Genomic DNA, 5,519 nt, shown 5'->3' with positions numbered 1-5,519 from the left:
TAAAATATTTTGTGTTGCCTCAACGTGCATGTCCACCCCCCCCCCCTCCCCCATGTGACCATCTTATCAAGTTGCAGATATTGCTAGTGGTCAGTGTGTTCCCAACACAAATGTGACAAAGGGGTGCTGGTTTTTGTTTTATTAGGTTGAACTTGAAGAATTTTGTAGTAATGAATGTTTTTTGTTCACATCAATTTTGACTCGGTTTAAAGACTTTCATCTGGAATGTTCATAGATCAACCCATAAAAGTTTATCAAATTCCCTTACCAATAAATACACTTTAATTTTCCATGACCAGTGGCTGAACTTCTGTAACACTGACATTCAATTACAATAACATTAACATGCTTCCATTTGAAACTTCTCGGTCTTCATCGTGGATTGACGCCCTCCCAAAGTCTATAGTAATTGAAGCCCTCCGTCGCTTCGCTCTGTCGGGCTTCAATTAGCTTTTGTCGGGCGTCAGTCCCCGATGAAGACTTCGAAGTTTCAAATGGAAGCATGTTAATCACTTAATGTGTAACTGAACAGGTGGGGGCCTCATCAGATCAAAAAGCTGTGTCTGGCAAGAACCGTAGTGAAGGCATTACATCCGCATCAAAGCGACGAAGGAAAGTGTCCATTCTAGCTCTGCCCTCCAAAGTCAAACAGCAGTAAGTCCACTCATAATAAAGCCAAAATGAAGTATTGCCAGTCATAATTATGATAATATGACTGGCAATACTTCATTTTGGCTTTGATTTTTGTTTGTTTGTTTGCTTAACGCCCAGCCGACCACGAAGGGCCATATCAAGGCGGTGCTGCTTTGACATATAACGTGCGCCACACACAAGACAGAAGTCGCAGCACAGGCTTCATGTCTCACCCTGTCACATTATTCTGACACCGGACCAACCAGGCTTAGCACTAACCCCATAATGCCAGACGCCAGGCGGAGCAGCCACTAGATTGCCAATTTTAAAGTCTTAGGTATGACCCGGCCGGGGTTCGAACCCACGACCTCCCGATCACGGGGCGGACGCCTTACCACTAGGCCAACCGTGCCGGTTTTTGGCTTTGAAGGGCAGGCTAAAGGTAGTCACTTTGATTAACTGGAAATAATTCATGCAAGTTTTTGTCTTAGCTTTTCTTACCTGAATTATTGCGTAAAGCCATGAGGACCACTCATCCTCCTACCTCTGGTGTAATGAGGGTAGTAGTCCATTTTTGCCGCAAGTATCTGGATAAAAAAAAGCATACACAAAAAAATATTTTGTGTTGCCTCAACGTGCATGTCCACCCCCCCCCCCCCCACCCCCCCCCCCCCCCCCCCATGTGACCATCTTATCAAGTTGCAGATATTGCTAGTGGTCAGTGTGTTCCCAACACAAATGTGACAAAGGGGTGCTGGTTTTTGTTTTATTAGGTTGAACTTGAAGAATTTTGTAGTAATGAATGTTTTTGTTCACATCAATTTTGACTCGGTTTAAAGACTTTCATCTGGAATGTTCATAGATCAACCCATAAAAGTTTATCAAATTCCCTTACCAATAAATACACTTTAATTTTCCATGACCAGTGGCTGAACTTCTGTAACACTGACATTCAATTACAATAACATTAACATGCTTCCATTTGAAACTTCTCGGTCTTCATCGTGGATTGACGCTCTCCCAAAGTCTAAAGTAATTGAAGCCCTCCGTCGCTTCGCTCCGTCGGGCTTCAATTAGCTTTTGTCGGGCGTCAATCCCCGATGAAGACTTCGAAGTTTCAAATGGAAGCATGTTAATCACTTAATGTGTAATTGAACAGGTGGGGGCCTCATCAGATCAAAAAGCTGTGTCTGGCAAGAACCGTAGTGAAGGCATTACATCCGCATCAAAGCGACGAAGGAAAGTGTCCATTCTAGCTCTGCCCTCCAAAGTCAAACAGCAGTAAGTCCACTCATAATAAAGCCAAAATGAAGTATTGCCAGTCATAATTATGATAATATGACTGGCAATACTTCATTTTGGCTCTGAAGGGCAGGCTAAAGGTTAAGGTAGTCACTTTGATTAACTGGAAATAATTCATGCAAGTTTTTGTCTTAGCTTTTCTTACCTGAATTATTGCGTAAAGCCATGAGGACCACACATCCTCCTACCTCTGGTGTAATGAGGGTAGTAGTCCATTTTTGCCGCAAGTATCTGGATAAAAAAAATCATACACAATAACATATTTTGCAGGGTTCCACATCACGTAAAATTGGAGGTATTATACCCTCTGACCCCCCCAAATCACGTACGAGACGCTCTTTGAAAGGGTGTCGGTAAGTAACAATTATTTTGCCAAGAGGTATAATAACGTACGACTTGAAAGGCAAAAGGGTATGACTTTGATCGTTTTACAAACGGTACGACTGGTTATGCGACGCTCGAGGTTTTTTTGGTTTTTTTTTTCGCGGGAGACTAATTTCGGAAAGCTTCACCGGCGATCTCGACACGTGTTTTACTGTCTCCGGGAAGTCGGCGCTGTCAGCGTGACCAGAGTTACTTCCCCTCCGCTATTTTCGGTTCTGTTGGTTCCGCGAAGACCGCGAGCGTGCAAGTTTGCAGACGATCAGTTTTGTCACTGACTTTGTGTTTGAAAAGGCCACGACCAAGAAAGCCTGTTGCAGTTGATCCAAAACAACGAACTTTGACGTTTGCATTTTTGCGATACCTGATTTTAGCATGCTTGGTGACATTCTCTTGACCATTCCAATCACTTCTGTACCCTGTGAGAGAGGCTTTAGTCAACAGAACCGGGGGAAGTCAAAGCTAAGGAACCGACTCTCAGTGGAGAGACTGGCCTATACCTAACAAAATGATGATTAAACACGTAGGCACTGACCTAAAGCGTGACATCACTGGAAGGGCGGCATTGCAAGTGCACGGAGCCATGAGGAAAACTAAGGAAATCTGTTGACAGTGGCTGTGACTTGCAAAACAAAACACCAAGACTTCACCCAAAGACTGAGTTACAGAGTAATAATTATTAGAGCCATACAGTTGCAACGCCCTTTCAATGATGCCACGCTTTAGTGTGTTGAAACTTAGATTGAACTGTTGTTGTGGAGAGACACAGTCACAAGTGTGTTGCAGATGTGAATTTCAACAGGCACTTGATAGGTGTGTTGTTAATTTGTAACCAACAACTGAACAGGCAAATAATTTCAAACTTATTGATACTCATAATAATATTCTTGTTGTTGTGGAACTGAACTGACTTTTCATAGCATTACCCTGAATTTTGGGGGAAAATCAATCAATCAATCAATCAATATGAAGCTTATATAGCGCGTATTCCGTGGGTACAGTTCTAAGCGCTTGTCGAAGAGTTGTCAACACAGGACTAACAAAGAAACTAACATCTTCAGACGGACACGAACCCTATCACACACTAGCAAACCCTGGTAAACAAACAACTGTTTAACAACAATGTACACATCAATAGCTAGGTCGAACAAAATAATATTAAGCACAAAGAAAACACCTCTCACAGAGCACAGCACAAGAATGTCTTTTGGGGCACAGCACATCACGTCGAGCATGAAAGTCGCAGCCAGCTACGGGAAGAACTGAGTCTTCAACCTACTCTTAAAATAACTGTGGCACTGCACTGGTAAACTCATAATTGTCAGTTGGTGGCTGGGTTCTGGGTTATTAATAAAAGTTTACTGTTCAGAATTTCAAGCCAGTTTACTTGTTCGTTTTGTGAAAGCTCTCAGCCTCTGACTAGTGTTTTGATACCGCGGTAATTGCTGTAAATGTTTAAGTGTTATCATAGACCTGTATTAGATAAATGGTGTTATTCACTTATTGTAATGCTACAAGCAAGAATTTACACATATGACATTTCCCAATGGTCATAAATTATTTCCTTTATTCAAAGCACTCTCAAATTGACAATGCAATCTGCACACATTGACATCATGCACATGCAAGAACCTGGTAAAACAGCAAAGCAATACACAGAGTCGCCGACAACATGCCATACCCTTTGATCAATCAGGAAAGGGTATGAAAACCCTTTACTTTTATGGTGAAAGGGTATGAATACCCTTGACCTCAGAGCCTGTGTGGAACCCTGATTTTGTGTTGCCTAGACGTGCATGTCCACCCCCCCCCCCCCCCCATGTGACCATCTTATCAAGTTGCAGATATTGCTAGTGGTCAGTGTGTTCCCAACACAAATGTGACAAAGGGGTGCTGGTTTTTGTTTTATTCGGTTGAACTTGAAGAATTTTGTAGTAATGAATGTTTTTGTTCACATCAATTTTGACTCGGTTTAAAGACTTTCATCTGGAGTGTTCATAGATCAACCCATAAAAGTTTATCAAATTCCCTTACCAATAAATACACTTTAATTTTCCATGACCAGTGGCTGAACTTCTGTAACACTGACATTATAGTGACAGTCAGTGTCACTGACAAGTCAGCATGCAGCTCAGCACTCGCTGCACTGTGACCTGAGAGTGAGAAACTATACTCTATAGACCCAAATGAAACACAGCACTCTGAACGTTTTCACACGACATATTTTACTCGAATTTGCAAATGTGTTCTTCGGGTTGGTAGACTAAACGCTTACAATTAAGCTTACATCGAAAGAAATCGATGCGCAGAAAGTTCACCTTCGTCGCTTCGACAATGTTCAGAATCAGAGCACTCAGCACTGACTCGACTGAGTTGTGGAGAGAGCGATGTGGAAAGTAAAAATCAGGCTTATGATCAGCATTGTATTTCAAATTACTTACGTATATATTTTACATTGCAAAACAATCAAATAAAGTCATCAAAAGTTGTTTACCAGCAGAGCACATCAGAAAAAATGGCGTCCTTTCACATCTCCGATGAGGGCGGCAGGTCAAATTTCGTCTGACTGTGGTCGAACCATTTGAAGATCAATGGATCCGTGATGGCTCATAGTGTGAATTGTGTATCTTTTCACAAAAGACAAGTTTCGCAAAACGAGAAGAAGCACGAATGGGATACGTATTTCATTATTTCGAGTAAAACAAAATTCCCACAAATCTCATTTTTTTTACAAGGAACACTCTCAGATAAAAATATATTTGACAATTTATCATAGTTGCCCTAAAGACCCCATTTTCCAAAGGTCAACATAAGTCTCAAAATTACTTTTTGATTTTTTTCCTAAACGGTAAATCCCAAATTGATGCCATTTACAGACAAGACACTTTGGGCACTGTCTTCTCGATAGCGATAGGGTCGATGCTGTCAGTCCAATGGGATTGCAGAAAAGGGGCCAAACCTTAGGTCGACCGATTTTCGGTCGACCTAAATCGAAAGTGTTGTAAAATGGGGGCCTTAGGGCGACAATTGGTCGACCTAAGGAGGCTTTAGGATTTATATATATATATATATAGATATATATATATATAGTATCTTCACAACATTATCTGACTTTATACCAAGTTTTAAGTCAAAGAAATTACAAATAACGGAATTATAATGTATTTTGCGACGAGCTATCGAGCGAAAGTGAAATCATCGTG

This window comes from Littorina saxatilis, linkage group LG13 (assembly GCF_037325665.1).
Source record: "Littorina saxatilis isolate snail1 linkage group LG13, US_GU_Lsax_2.0, whole genome shotgun sequence".
NCBI classification, from domain to species: domain Eukaryota; kingdom Metazoa; phylum Mollusca; class Gastropoda; order Littorinimorpha; family Littorinidae; genus Littorina; species Littorina saxatilis.
Note: the sequence above shows the minus strand (reverse complement) of the source record.